The sequence below is a fragment of the Centrocercus urophasianus genome, unplaced genomic scaffold (genome assembly GCF_019232065.1).
Source record: "Centrocercus urophasianus isolate 14NV4802_14NV808 unplaced genomic scaffold, USGS_Curo_1.0 seq_32, whole genome shotgun sequence".
NCBI classification, from domain to species: domain Eukaryota; kingdom Metazoa; phylum Chordata; class Aves; order Galliformes; family Phasianidae; genus Centrocercus; species Centrocercus urophasianus.
In genome coordinates this window covers 10,238,178-10,254,109 of record NW_024884889.1, presented here as the reverse complement: position 1 = coordinate 10,254,109, position 15,932 = coordinate 10,238,178, and the positions used below count along the sequence as shown (strand labels likewise).

Here is a 15,932-nt window from a genome sequence, read left to right as displayed (position 1 = left end):
ACAGGAGAAGGAGGAGCGGGCGAGGAGACGAGGGCTCGCCTTCTGGACACAGTGAGTGTCCCCTCGTTGCCCCGTGCCCAGCCGCCAGCAGCCGGGCTCCCGGCGGGGGGCTGATGGCCTGGACCCCCACTGCGGCCGGCGGGGCTCCCAAACGGCCCCTTCGGCACTGTGTGGGGCTGTGCTGCCGTGGGGGGGGGACGCCTCATTCCCAGCCCCCTTTCTCTTTTGCCCCGCAGGACGATCTGCCTCATCCTGGTCTGCCTCCAGCTGCTCCTCGTTTTTGTGCTGGGCTCTGCAGTGCTGTACGCCCAGCACTTCGACCAGGAGCTCTTCTATCGGCTCCTGCCTCGAGTGCTGCCCCGGGCAACGTACGCTTCCCTGGCGTACTTTGCGAGCAGCACCCTGCGTGTGGTCTGTGATGGGCTGCTGCCCATCTGACCGCCGGGCTCGGTAGCCCCTCCCAGCTCAGGGCTGCGCGGTGGGGCGCGGGGAGAGGGCTCTGTCCCCATGGAAGGGGCCTCTCCTGTGCTCCTGCCCCCCGGGGCGCACAGGCACAGCTGTGGGGCAGTGCTGACAGGCGGCTGAGTGCCACCCCTTTGGACTTCTCAGTGAGTTTCTACTGTCGTCGTGAGCCGTCGTCGGCTGAACACCACCTCCTCCGACGACCCAGCACACTGGAGGTCCGCACCTGACACCAGGACATGGCTGGATCTACGAGCGCTTTGCTGCCTGTCCCTCTTTCCCCATTTTCTGCCTTTTTGTCATCTGGTATTCTTTGGCTCTTTGTCACAGCCATTGCCTACAGTTATTCATTGCAATCAGCCCATTGGCCAATGTTACCACCAATTGGTTGTTGCTGGCTGTTAAGAAAGCTCTCAATAAATGGTCATCTATTATTCCTCTGAGTTTGGATGACTCCATTGCGGTAGCGGCCCTTTGCTGACCAGGGGAGGCACGACTCAGGAGACGGAAAGAGATTCCGCCCTTCAAAAGGCACCGAGTGGGACGAGACGTAGACGGGAAGAGAAACGGGATGAGCAGCGCCCCTCTGCACACAGACGTCTGCTGCTGTGTCTGCACAGATCTCTTCTGCCCAGTGGAGTTTGTCCACGAAGGCTGCAGCAAAGAAAAAGTGTCTCTGCTGGGGAGCTTTGGAGAGGCATACAGATGGAAGACAGGAGAAATGAAAACCAAAAGCAGAAGCCCAAGGTCAAATGGTGCCAAACAGCATACCCCCAGGAACAAGAGGCTGAACCCCTTCAGCAAAAGCCTGAAGCCAAGGCCCAAAGATTTCACCCTTTTAACAAGAAGTTGCACCCCAGTGCCAAATGCTGCACCCCTTTCACCAAATCCTGCGTTAGCAGGACCGGTGGCTGTGGCTTTAGACCCCTGCCAACATTTATGGGCGGAGCAGCTTCAGGGAAGGGGAAGAACTGAAGGGAGGCAGTGAGGTGGGGGGTGGAGGACTGCAGGGATCAGAATGGGGGAACTGGAGGGAGGAGGGTGCTCCAATAGTCAGATGGGAGGGGGACCACAGAGCAGGGTGTGACCCTGGAGGTCAGAAAGACAGACTAGGGGGGTTGTTGCTGAACCACTGGGGGGGACACAGGGCACTTCCTACCGCCAAGCAGAGGTCCTGAGTGATACAGAAGCTCCACTGGGCCAAAGCAGAGCAGCATGTGGCCCCGGCTCCCTTAAGCCCAGTCCCCTCCTTGGTGCCCCCCCCCAAACACCCACCTGTAGAAGCTGAGGCAGCACACACTCCCCATCTGAACTGCTGCATCCAGGTCTAGGGCCCTCAGTACAAGGAAGACAGGAGAGGGTCCAGAGAAGAAACACAAAGATGATCAGGGGGCTGCAGCACCTCCCCTACAAAGACAGGCTGAGGGAGCTGGGCTTGTTCAGCCTGGAAAAAAGAAGGCTGTGGGGTGACCTCACTGCAGCCTTTCAGTACCTAAAGGGAGCCTACAAACAGGAGGGGAGTCAACTCTTTGAAAGGGTAGATAACTGCAGGACAAGGGGAAATGGCTTGAAGTTGAGGCAGGGAAGATTTAGGTTGGATGTCAGGGGGAAATTCTTTCCTATGAGAGTGGGGAGGTGCTGGAACAGCTGCCCAGAGAGGCTGTGGATGCCCCATCCATCCCTGGAGGTGTTCAAGGCCAGGTTGGATGGGGCCCTGGGCAGCCTGGACTGGCAATAAACGTGGAGGTTGGTGGCCCTGCCTCTGTTGGGAAGGTGACAGAGATGGTATTTGAGATCCATTCCAACCTGGGCCATTCTGTGTGATTCTGTGATTCTGTCCTGGTTCTGTCAGCGCTCCATGCCATCCTGCAGGCTGCACAGCGCAGTGCTGTGGAGCTGTGCTTCCCGGCCATGAGCGCTCCAGCACTCTCATGTGATTTCCGCCTCTCCCAGGAATCTCCTGTTCCCAGGAACCTCTGCTGCTCCCTTACACACACATCTGTGTGCACAATACGTGTGCAGAACCACACACCCACGTGCAAGGACTTCCCTGCACACATAGCTGTGCATTCACACACCTGCAAGCACATCCTTGCACAGCCCTGTGTGCACGTTCCATCCACGTGCACGCAAATGTGAGCAAAACCACACAGCCATGTGCAAAGACTTGCAGTTGCTGCAACAACCCTGAGAAATGGATAAAGAACTCTGACAGCAACGCAGCACGGGGAGGAAGGAATGGATCATGGTGCAGAAGAAGGACGGAGAACATCAGCAGGTGGGATTCCCCTTTTGCACGGTCACCCACCGCTACGGGACTCTGCAACAAGAAGCTGCACCCTGCCGTGGTCAGCACAGCTCTGTGTGTCAGCTGCGTGCTGCTGGAAGTCATCTGACCTGCTACGGTTTGGAGAGTGGCAGAGGAAATATTCTAACGTCTGCAGGGACAGCACAAGGTAGGGTCAGTGACAGAGTGTTGTTGCTCAGCAGACAGATGCTGAGCAGAGCACAGCAGGGCCAGGACATTCTGACCAGGGTCAGGTGAAGACTGCACACGAGATAAGGCACAGGTGCAGGACAGAGCCTGAGACACAGCAAGTGCAACAGCTGTAAGAAATCCTGCCTGCCTGTCTGCATAGAAAAGCACACAATAACCCAAAAGGAACAGGTTGGCCGTTGACCTCATCTGGAAAAACAGCACAGCGGATGCGTGGCGTAGACTGTGAGCCTGCAGTGCCCAGCCAAGAGAGAAAAGGAGAGCAGGGCCTGCCAGCGAGCAGAGCTACAGGAGAAGCAGCAGCACACTGAGCAGCTGCATGTTTTGTCCCTCAGCACGAGGAGGGAGAGGGTAGTAATGCCATAGCAATAACGATGAACTTTGCTGCTGCACCGAGAACTGTGCCTGAGGGAACAGCAGTGACCAGAGCGTTTCTCGCACACCCCATGGGCACTGGGGGGATCTGCTGGGATGGGGGGAAGCCCTACAATGTTGTGGGACAGCTAAAGGAGGACCCCAAAGGGGCACTTTGGGGCAGCTATGGGGCAGAGCCACATCTAGGAGCTGCCTTTCCCCAACACACTGCTGGTGGTGGAACTGCTGCTGGCTGCAGGCAGCGATGGGGCTGTTCTTGGGTGCTCTAGGATGGCTTTGGGGCTGCTATGAGGCAGCTATGGGACACACCCACAGCTCAGTGGGGCTAACGTACCCCCACACGGAGCTGGTGGTGAATCTGCTCCATAGCCCCCCATTGCCCTTTTGACCCCCATCTTGCCCAGCAAGACGTGGGCAAGGTGAGGGTCAGGGGACGTTATAGGCAGCTGATCTACAGCAGCCCCAGAGCCACTCTATAGTGTCCCCTGAACGACCCAAGAACAGACCCATCACTGTCCACAGCCTCATCTGGGGTTATGGTGCTCACAGGGTTATGGGTCATGTGGAGCCCTGAGCTCACACTGAATTCTATGGGGTTATGGGGTCACATGGGGCTATGGATCAGGGCTTCACTTTTGGGCCACAGGGAACCCCAACCCCCTCTCAGGAAGAAATCAATAAATGCACTCCAACACCACCCCACCCCACATGCCCCCTTCTCACCCCAAACCCCTCCCCACGTGCCCCCACACCCCCTACACCCCCACACTACCCCATGTCCCTGCTCCCACAAGTCCCACCTTTCCCTCATGCTTTGCCTTCTCCTGCGCAGCATCCTGCTCCTGCAGCCTGTGGCCCGTATCCCCATACTCCCCCATGCTCCTGTGCCTCCATATCCCCAATGCCCCCCACACTTTCACCCACATCTGTGTCCTACACCTGCTTCAGCTCCACAGCAGTCACCCCAGCCCCAGCACCGTATGGTTGTATGGGATCTAGAAGGAAAAGGGGGTGAGGAGGTGGCCTGGAATTGATGACAGGGGTCCTGTCAGGGACTGTGGGTGTCTGTGAGGTCGCTAAGGAGCCCTTGAGGTGGTAAGGGAGGTCTGAGAGAGGAAATAAGGGGGTTCAGTGAGAGTCCAGTGGGGAACGTGGGGTGCTGCTGTGGAGGTCTGTGTGGTTTTTGGCCAGCTATGGGGGAGGAGTACCAGGTCTGAGAAGGCCATTAAGGAGCTGTGGGGTGCCTATGGGGTCTTGCTGAGGAAATACTGAGGGAGCTATTGGGGCTCTGAGGTAATTATGGGTGGGCTGTCATGGGAAGGTAAAGGGTGACCTTGGGGAAAGCAAGGAGCAGTCTGGGCGATAGAAGGGACACGTATAGGAATGCAAGGGGAATCCAGGCTGCGGCAAGGGGACAGCAAGGGGAAGAACAGGGGAATGTCCCAGGAACTGACTTCTTCTTTCAAATCCACATCTTCTGCTTCCTGACCTAGCTGCAAAGCTGCCAGAGGAGCTGCAGTACTGCTGCCCGTCTCCTGCCTGTGTCACAAAGAGCTGCACGTTAGCAGGGTGCAACTGCCATTAAAAAGCCAACTCCGTAATTGCAGTCACAAAACCATCGCCTTCAGGATCTGCAATTGAGCACAAGAACTTCTTTAGGTGAGGTGACGGAGCACTGGAACAGGTTGCCCAGGGGGGCTGTGGAGTCTCCTTCTCTGGAGATGTTCAAGACCTGCCTGGACACCTACCTGTGCGACCTGGTGCAGGGAACTGCTTTGGCAGGGGGTTGGACTCGATGATCTCTGGAGGTCCCTTCCAACCCCTACAATTCTGTGATTCTGTGATATCCATTAAGAGAGACAGAAAGAAAAAGCTACAAGGTAACAGTTCTTTTTTTTCTTCTAGTCAGCACACCACAGCTAAATCTTCCATACTATGACTTCTTTCTTGATAGTGATGATCCCTTAACCTCACACCTTTAGCACAGTGCTTTCTGTTGAGATTCCCACCAGTGTCAAAGTATTAGTGCCACTTTTCTGCCTGTCTCTTTTGTTGTCTGTATTTTCTGGAATGCGGGGATTTCTTTTAGTGGCCTGCAAACACTGTCCAGATAACCAAGCAGTGCAGGAAAAGGCAGGGACAAGAGTCAGGGGCAAGAGGGTAATCCCAGGAAATCCTGTGTTGAAATCACTCAGTCCCATGAAGGAGCACAATCCACACAAATCAAATTCAGAGCAACCCAGCTCCTTTGGGGCAGAAAGGAAGGATGCCTGTATATTTCAACTGTACTAAGTCTGTAAGTACTATAAGCAAACTGAGTAACTCCGTCTTGCAAACAACAAAGGAAGTGCAGGCTCCTGGTGACAAAGATCCACAAGGACCTGAAGACATGAACATGCTTAATACATGATGAATCTCGAATGTGGGGTGTGGAGAAATCTTATATAGTCAGATGGATTACTAAATGCAAAGATGACTGGATTTGTACCCATCCTCTTTAGTGAGAAGGCCAACTCCCCATGCTTTCATTTTAGTTTAGATTTTTCAAGGGATTTAGGAAATTGAAGGCTCGATACCCTCGGGTGTCTGTAGGAACCTGCAGGATGTGTATGTGCAGGAGCAAGCCCCAGGAATTGCAAGTAGCAGTTCATTGTATGCAAAGTATGGGCAGTGCCGTGGCCGGAGCACGCCCAGCTGTGCTATGGTAGGTCTGACACTGCTGTCAGCCCCTCAGATGCTTTGCGGGGACATCTCTCAGAATATAATGCAGAAAGAGAATTTATCTGGGGACAACATGGTGAGGTCTGTGCCATGAACAAGGAAGATGCAGCACTGCAGACAGACCTTATGGAGCTGCTGCCCAGGAGATCCAGAGGCTCCAAGTTGTGCCCAAGCATGTGCCATTTTAAGAGATGTGAGATGTTCACTTTCATCCTCTCCTCCCTCTCCCAAGAGCACTACTATATCCACACACATGCCCATGTGTGTTCCTGCACCACAAGTCCTGGCAACAGGAAATTATTTCATGTTTCCACACAATAACTGCACTGTTGTAGTTCAGCTTGTGCCAAGTACCAGCTTCAAAACACAGCTCCTCTGCTCCCTTTGAATCACTGTGCACAGTTAGTGCACAAAAGCAAGTTCTCTACAAATTCACAACCTGTCTCTGCATGCAGCAATGACACTGCACCAGCACAATGCGGCAACGAGCGCTCTCTACCACACACAATTCAATGCAGGTTGCAAATGCATGTCTATTCTGTATGCACTTTTTTTTTAGCACCCAAGAAAGGTCAGCAGAACCATGCAAAGAGCTTTAAAGAGAGGGACACTTCACAGTGATTTCCCATTAATACTCAGTATGAATTGCTAAGGTAGATGCTCAGAAGTGCTGAGATGTATCACGAAAAGAATTGCTATGCTGAGACCAGGAAAATGCCAAACACAGGAATCAATTCTCAATGGAATTTGCCAACGCAATCCGTCTCCCACAAATAATGATTTCATTCAGACTATTAAAACATGGTAACCTATTATGCAGCATTTTATCAAGTCACTATCCCTGTACTAGCAGATGGGGAGTCTATAGTACGAAGCAGCAGATTCATTTGCCCAGAGCACTGTGATACCACAGTAGCAGGGCAGTGAGAGGTGTCAGTGCTGGGGGTGGATCTGCCCCAGCCCTGCTCCCAGCAGCCTCACCACCAGCACTGACTGCAGTCCTGCACATGGATTTCCTCTGCTTGAATCCCTGCTGTGCTCATGCATGCTCCCTGCAGTTGTCAGGAACGCACACGCATGCTTGTGCCCCTGGCTCATATTGTGGAGCTCTGCACAGACTGGGGCAGACAGCATCCTTCTGAGGGCTGAGATAGAAGGGAAGAGGAAAAATCCCATACATGACACAGAATTATCACACCAAAGTTTTATGAGGCTCTGCTACTAAACACAGTGCGACATGGGCTGTGAAACAATGCTGGGGGAGAAAACAAGGCATTTACCTGGTCTGAACAAGGTAGACATGTTCCTTGAATCTACAGCCATTACTCATCATTTCATCCTGTTCTTCCAGAAGCAAAAGCTGCACCAAGGGAGCAGGCAGAGGGTGGGGAGAAGAGGGAGAAAGAGCTGGTCAGTGAGCGGGGCTAAGCCAGACATGGAATAACGCACACAGCAAAACAGCCACATCAACTTGCTCCAAGACATGCTAAGTCTCAGGGAATTGAGGAGCAGTCATCAGATAGAAACTATTTCTGAATAAAGATGCAAATGAAACTGAGTGATTGTCTCTCTTCCAGCAGCCAGTCCAATGCTTACCACGAGACAAAGAGAGGCTGCCCAGGGAGGTGGTGGAGTCTCCTTCTCTGGAGATGTTCAAGACCTGCCTGGATGCCGACCTGTGCAACCTGCTGTAGGGAACCTGCTTTGGCAGGGGGTTGGACTCGATGATCTCTGGAGGTCCCTTCCAACCCCTACAGTTCTGTGATACTATGATTCTGTGATCATGGTGGATCACCAGTGTCCCATTTTAAGCCATTTTAACCTTTGAGTCACAAGGTGGTGCAAGAGATTAGTTTTTTGCAGCATTGTCTCAAAGCTTGCTAAGGAACACAGATGGACATGTCCTGGGCAAAGGCGGAGAAGTCCTTTGTCTGAGGGACACAGGACACATCCAGGCAAGCCCCAGGCAAAGTTGGCAAAGTCTTTTGTGAGAACATTTGCAGGCCAGGGGCAATGAGAGAGAGAAAGAGAAAGAGAGAGAGATCAGCCACAGCTTAATGAGTGGGAAGCAGTCTTCTATGTAGGCTTAACTCAAGGAAGATGCCATCTCAGAGGTACTGCACACAGCTCTTACCCAAATGCCCAGGAATGCCATGCGGGTAGCAGAAGGAAAATAAAAAAGGGACGAACAACCTTGAGGAAAGGTGTCTGACATCAGAAGGCTCACAAGCTAATGGACTTTGCTGAGCCTGCTACCTGAGACTTGCTCCTTCCTCCTGGACTTGCTCTGTTGCTGTACCTGCTTGCTGCCTAAGGCCAGCCATGCTGCTGCTGCTGCTGCTGCTCTCCCCTGCACTTTTGTCTTGGACCATCAGAACAGCATGCAACAGGATGCTGCTGGATCTTGGTGGTGACTATTCCTGCTTTAAGCAGTTCTTGCTTCTTTTCTACCTTTCCTATCACCCACTTTCCCTTCCCCATCACCCTCATTCATAATAATCACTGGCCTCCCTTTCCCTGTCTCCCTATTTAAGATTTGTAATAAACTGGTCAAACCAGTATTTGGACTGGTGTTTCTTAATCTCTCTCATGTCAGGTATACATATACCAAAGAACCTCCTCTTCCTCTTATAAATTAGAGCTAGACACATAGCCAAGGCCACGGTCAGTGAAGGGCACAAGGAATAGAATAAGGATGGCTGACTCAATCTGGCCAAAGGATATTCCATACCACATGACATAAAGTGGAAAGAGTTTCGAAGGAGGTGGGAGTCCATCTCATGCTCTTCCACTACCTGGGGGCTAGCTAGGCATCGTATGGGGATGGTGAGCAATTCCTGGTTCATCACTTGTCATACAGACACAAACACGCTACATAAATATAGTCATAACTACTATTATTTTCACTATCGTAGTAAATGGCTTTATCTCAACTCATGAGTCCTGTATTTTTGCTCCCCTGATTCTCTCCTCCATCCCACTGGGAAGGGTGGTGTGAGTGAAGGACTGTATGGTGCTGAGCCACCCCACAGCAGGAGCACAGGGCAAGGGGGCAAGCAAGAACTGCACTGTGTCCAGGAAAAAATGAAAACGGCCTTGAGGTACACAAGTCAACTGTTTCATTTTCCAAAAAACAACATGAAACATTTCCCTCAGTAAAAGCATTTGCAAGGATATTTTAAATGACTGAAAGCATAGGAACCCATTAACATTACACTGCTGACTAAGTGTTATTACACAAAATGCAGCAACTCCTGCAACCGATACCTCCAGGTACAACAAGCAGAAGGTGTTGGGTTGGTTTTGATGTAGAAGAGTTTGAGCAGAAATCTGAGGCCTTCATGGAAAGCGCCTTGCAGAGCACATCATTCCTGCACCAGGCAGAGCACTGCAAATCTCTCATCTTTCTGAACTTGAGGTTTGAAACCACATGGTGTTTGTTGGGAGTTTGTGCCCCTAAACTCCAGAGCACATTGAACTGTTCCCTGGCAATTCACAGCTTGCAAAGTGTGAAACACAACAAAGAAAGGAGATTTAGGCTGGACTTTGAGAAATACTACTTTTCTGAAAGAGTGGTCAAGCACTGGAATGGGCTGTGATGCTGTGAAAGGAGGAAGCAAAAGCCACAGCTATGCACAGAAATGTGCTGGAAGGATTCAGTAGGAGAAAGAAACCAGCACAAGTCAACTAAACAGATTCCAAAGAATCAATTTATATCTCACAGTTACAGAATTTTTCACACAAGAAGCACTGCTACACATACAGCACTGTATTTTGAAAGCAGCATGTCCAAATCAGCCTCCTTACCCTGCTCTAACTGCTCAGCCAAACACAGAAATAAAAGACACAACCTGTTTCTTTGCTCATGGCAGCAATGAAGCTCATGTTTTAGTGACACACAGAACTGCATCTCCAGCTATTGTGTGTCTCGCTAACCACAAGCTCAGTTGTGAGCTGTCACTCAGCCTGACACCACAAGCAGAAAATGAACATACATAAAGAGGTGCCCTTATCTACACATGCAAATCTGGGTGTGAGGAATAAAAGGCTCATTGGGCCACATGCAAAGCAGGCAGCAGATAGGCAAGAAACAGGAAGGAATGCAAGTCCAGCTCCTCCACACAAAAGACAGGGAGAGCTGAGTCAGCACAACGGGAGGAGTTATGGCACAGCTTAAGAGCTTACAGACACTTCAGCTTTCCAAAGGAGGGTGCCTGGGTAACTCTCACCATTACTCTGCAGGGGTCTTACAGATGCTTCATACTGATTTTCAGTGCCTGAATTTGGGATAGTACTAAGCTGCCTGTGGCGGGAATGCTCGAGGTAGGCATGTGGACAAAGTTGCTCACAGAAAGTCCAGGTGGCAAATACTGGTTTTGTCCAGTTAATGGTTCTATGACTATGAATAAAAAAAAAATAAAAATACAGAAAATAAAAAGCATGCAATCCTTTAAAAAGTTACCTGTCTACTGTTTTCTGTTGCTCCTGTCAGCACAACACCTAAGAGGAGCATTACATGTCCCTGCACCTGACTAAAGATGCATCCAAATCTATGTTCCATGCGGCTCCATCTGTGTAAAAAAAGAAACATGTACATAGATGTTTAGAAAATTCTATGTGCAGATAAAACTGCAAGGTGATTACATATTCCTTTTAGCAATAATATTAATTTATAATTCTAAGATAATTTTTCATGAAGTACTATGAAAGATCAGTGAAAAGGAAGTATATTATGAAGCATTCTGATTTGAAAAAACAAAAAATCTTACTAAATGTCTCCCCATCCAAAAGGAACCATTCCAGGTACTGTTAACTGCAGTTCAGAGCACCATAAAATGTGGCACTTTCCTTCCTACACAGGCTCCTCATTTCTCTAATTAATGCAAGATTTGTGGAAGTTAAAATAAATCAATGAGAACAGTTCTGCTGAGGTAGAAACCCACTGCTGGGACACCCCCCAGTCCTGTTCCCACCTATTTCTTCATCCCTCATCAATTCCCCTCTCAGGCTGATTTGCTCAGCACAAAACCTTCCAAAAGGCCGCAAGTTAATCTCTGCAAGCAGGGCCACAGCTTGCATTATCCCCATCTTTAAAATCTGAAAGACAGGACACAAAAACGCAATACATACACAGCCCCTCCGAATTACATCTGCTAATTCTGCAAAGAAATCACTGCCTGTTTAATGGTAGTCGATTCATTCTTTATTGTCACATTAACATTTAGTGCTATCTGTAAGGCTTTCTTTCACCTGCTTTTATTTTAGCACTGCTGTTATTCTGGGCCAGCAAACAAAATGGATCTTACACCAAGTACGGAGGAACTTCTGAAAGGCTGTGTGCTACTTCCCCTGCTCCAATGATCTGCTCTTTCCACAGGTGGATCCCCAGTCAAGGCCTAACAGTTCCAGGTATCTCAGTTTCCCAGAAGCTGAGAAAAACTTCCAGACACTGGCTCTGTGCTGCAAGAGCTCCAGGACAGCAAAATCAGATCAAACTCCCCACATTCAGTTCCCTTGCTCTCCTCTCTCCCTGGTGCCACTGCTTCTTCAGACCAAGGTGATTAAGAACAGCATTTAAGATCTGCCTTCACAGCCCTGATAGCCATTTCCACACTGCCCATTTCATGCTGAATTTGCACAATAGAACAATCAGTGGTGTTCCTTTCTCTCCCACTCGCTGTCTTACTGGAAATTCCCACAAGACAAGCCATAGGGTTTCACAAGAGGCAAGAGAAACAGAGGGAGATAAACCACACAGGGATTGCATTCGGGTGCAGCAGAGAAGTCTGCTGCCAGGGCTCTGAAGGAAAAAAGTGACAGCAACCTGCCACCATGTGCCTGAAACACAGCACAGCTTAAGGCAAGCCAATTCCTCACCTTTCCATCTTTTCCACTGGTATCAAACTGCTCAAAGCTAAAGCTCTGTGAAATTCCCCTGAAGTCCCCAGTGCTGTGCAAGTTGCAAATCCACGCACGATAGGTGCCCCAGCTCCCCAGTACAACAGAGCTCTGTTCACTGCACGTGTTCTCTGAAGAAAATGAGTATTCTAACAGCGAAAAGTTTGCAATCACAATCCTCCCTGTTCAGCTAACAGCTACAAACCTTCACTTGTCTGAGGTGTCTGCAAGTGTGATCAACACCAACAGGATTTTACCATTCAGTGCCTGAGCACTGTAACCACTAACAAGGAGATCATTTCTTCCTCTTACCCCTAAATTTGAGGGTCCCTGTTAGGTGCATGTGGTAATGCCAACATCAAAAGTACCACAACCACACCACTCAGCACTGCACCTTCCCAGTACTCCTGCTAGCACATGGCAGTCACTCTTGCACACAAAGAACAACCAACCATGCATGCAGTTTTTATTTTAGCCACTCTGCCCTTGCCTGGCATTTCTTTCACCATTGAAGGAAGGAGCACCATCAGTTCCCTCTTTGCACAGCTGTGCGTTTGAACTCTCTGATTATAACAGAAATTTTAACATCTGAGAGTTCCTCAGCATCACTTCATGTTGCTATATCAATGACTACCCAGAAGCCTGGCCAAATCCCAGCTGGCCAGGGAAACCTAACCCAGCCAGGGAAGTGGCCAGGTCACTGCGAATGCCCTCAGCTCCCAGGAGCCAGCAAGAGATCACCTGAGCACATCAGCTGCTGGCTGGGAGTGCAGGCAGCAACAGGGGTGGGCTGGCACAGAAGTGACAGCAAATTGTCACAGGCATCCAGTGATGCTAATGCAGTGGCTTGTTCCATTAACACTGCACTTCAGGAATTTCCCATAAGTTCATATTTTGAGTGTAATACTGCAGAGTACAGATCTCTCTCGTCACACTTTTTACATTTATATCTGCAACAAGTAAAGCCCATGATGCAGGAGGATGACAGAACTTTCTCACTCCAGCCTCTATACCTGTTCTACTGCCTGGGTGCAACTTTCCCAATTTTCCTTGTCTGCTGTCCACAGTTACAATACACTTTAATTCATTTTACATGCCCTCTTATTCATTTCTTATGTGGAAATACAACCACTTCTCTAAGGAAACTTAACAGAAGATGCTATTTGTTGCTACGTTTTCAAGCATGACAAGCTGCAGAATTGAGAAAATTGCCTCTTGTACACTTATATACACAGCATTGTGGCACATCAAGAAAACACACAGTAGTAAATAAAGGAAGTTGGCACTTTTAAATGCTACAGCTTAAGCCACTTTGCCAACAGCCTCACTTTGTGCAAAACTAGGCAACCAGCAATCAACAGCCTTCCAGCCACTGCTCCCTCCTGCTGCCCCTTCGCCCATCTAAACAGCAAGTCCCAGCCCTTCTCTGATAGACAGAGAGCGATCCCTGACACAGAACTGGTGCCCCCAGCAGGCTGTCTGCCATTGGCACAGAGGTTACAGGAAGTGACAATGAAAAGAATCTCTTCTGAGGTGAGAAGAATATTGGCCAAGGCAAACAGCGTGCTGAAATGCCCTGCAAAGCACCAGAGAAATGTAGGAATAGCATTCCTACTACTGAATGCTTGTGTGTTACTTTACTAAGTAATCGTATCTATTATTCATAGGTCATATTATTCATAATGAGCTGAAAAACATCTCACCAGTGTAAGAAAAACCTGATTACAAGTTTTGTCTCCCATCTTAAAGCAACCACACTACTTGTTTACACCCACTCCTATCAGACAGCTACAGTCCTCCTAGCAGAAACACCAGTAAGTAACCAGAATGTTCTTTCCTCAACAGACAAAGCAGATTTTATCCAGCTGCAAGTTTGACTCTTCCCTAAACTCTATTAAATAAAATCACTGCTCACCTCCTTTCAGACAACATTCCATTCTCAAAGAAGGGTTAACACGTTTTCCTGCTAGCAGAAATGGTACATGCTGAGAAAGCCACGTTTTTCCTCTTCCTGCTCACTTACAACCAGCAAAACATTCCCACTGCTCTCACAGGTAGAATCTCTACACTGGTGTATAATCTATGGATACACAGCGCTATAATTAAGTAATACATGAAAAAGTTTGGCTAAGTAGGTTATTACACCTAAAAGAACAGATACGGGACTAACTCGTCCTAGGCTCACTGGAAAACTCCAAAAGGCATGATCTCCAGGAAGAGATCCTTCCCTACTGCCAGTCAGCACTTACATGGGGTCTAGGAGAGGTGGAGCCACCCCTTCCAGCAGCAGAGGAGAATTGCCTTCACCTGTGCTACCAGGGCTGATTCATTGCTTGCCTCAGGTGATCAGAGGTTCAGGTCATGATTCAGCAGTTCCCATACAGCTGGGCACCAGAAAGGCAAAACTCTTAAGTGTGGCAGTCAACACCTGCTAAACGCTAGTGACCATAATAACAGATGTTTGGAAATAAGCGCTCTGATAGACCAGGTACACCTGCCTACTCCAGTGTGATATTCGTTGCATCACAGGCTGCGCTCAGAAAGGGAAAAGTAGCTGTTTTCCAAATTACTGTTCAAAGGAAAAAAGACAATTCAGTGTAGTGATGGGTTTCCACAGCCATTTGGTGTTTCAGAAATGTCAGGGTTCTGATAGGATGTTGGTATTTTGGTACATGTTTAAAAAATGCTGTTTACCTTCCACTTACTTACAAAGTAGCATATTTTTTGAAGTTTACAGCCAAATATGAAGCATTTCAAGTATTGTGAAGGGCTCCAGTTTTTGCCGCTATTGTGGGCAAATCATCAGTTTCTCCTGTCCTTCTGTACCTCCAACCCTCACTTTGCTCCAAAAATACCAAACTGTGAGGATTTTTGACAAATGGCTGCTCATTACATTCAAGCTTTTTTGCAGCCATTGTTTTTTTCTCCCCTCCTACGTCATGTCACAGTTAACCATAGTACTCAATTTTCTGTATTATTCTGCTAAAACTAATCACTGAATGAAATAACTACAGAAGTTGTCAAGGACAAATGACAAAACTGAGTACAACAACTAGAAGTACTTTTCTAATAGCCACTGACTGACTAATCTGAAGCAGAAGGGATCCAGTTTCTGCTAAGTTGTGCATGGGGAAAAAAAAAGTAGAATCAGCAGCTTTCTCAGCTTAACTTTTAATTTACTTTATCTTCTTTCTTTAACTCTCCTACTGCAATTGCTTCTGAGCCTCAAAGCAGCAACAAAGAAATGAATATTGAACTCACACTTAAGGTTCCACTTCAGCATGACATAACTCAAACAGAAGAAAGCTTCCAAAGAGAGGCATGTGAGGAAGCAAACAGTGATAGCTTAGCATTACCTCAGGTGAAATAGCCCCTCTCTCCAACTCATGTTCTAAATGAGGTATTGACTTTTGCACAGGTAAAATGCAAGACTCCTACCTTATGGAAAAGGTAAATCAGAAAATGTAATAAAAATCTGGAGCTGTGTGTCAATAATTTAGGGCCCTTATATCCACTGGAACTTCACTTGAGAATTGTAAGGAATTTTAGATCTTTGACTTATAAAATAAGCTATTTTCCAGCCAATAACAAGATGAATTTGTATGATTCAACTGCAGCTTCAATTCAAATGCCATATATAGTTAGCACACACTGGCGTACAGGGTTCAAATACAAATTTCAGATAAAAAAAATATCTAAGGGTCTGATCCTGTTAGTGTTTCATGCCTGCAACTACCACAAGAGGTCAGTAAGCAAATAATAGAACGGCCTGGGTTAAAAAGGACCTCAAAGATCATCTTGCTTCAAAGCCTGCCATGGGCAGGACCAGAACTCACAGGATTAAGGTCTCTGTTCTAGAGAAAAATCAGACAAGCAAATCACATGTGATAACAAAGAAACTTTCACTTTTGAGAAGAAAAAAGAGAGAGACATATCTTGATCCATTTCCTGTGAAATGCCCATTCATTCCTTACCTATA

At 48.4% G+C, this 15,932-nt stretch overlaps 1 long non-coding RNA gene across 1 annotated transcript; it reads left to right on the top strand.

The window, feature by feature from the left end:
• On the top strand, window positions 1-896 carry LOC122166205. The gene is made up of 2 exons (XR_006170725.1): window positions 1-51; window positions 237-896. It is a non-coding gene; the product is annotated as an uncharacterized LOC122166205 (long non-coding RNA).
• Window positions 897-15,932: the final 15,036 nt, after the last annotated feature.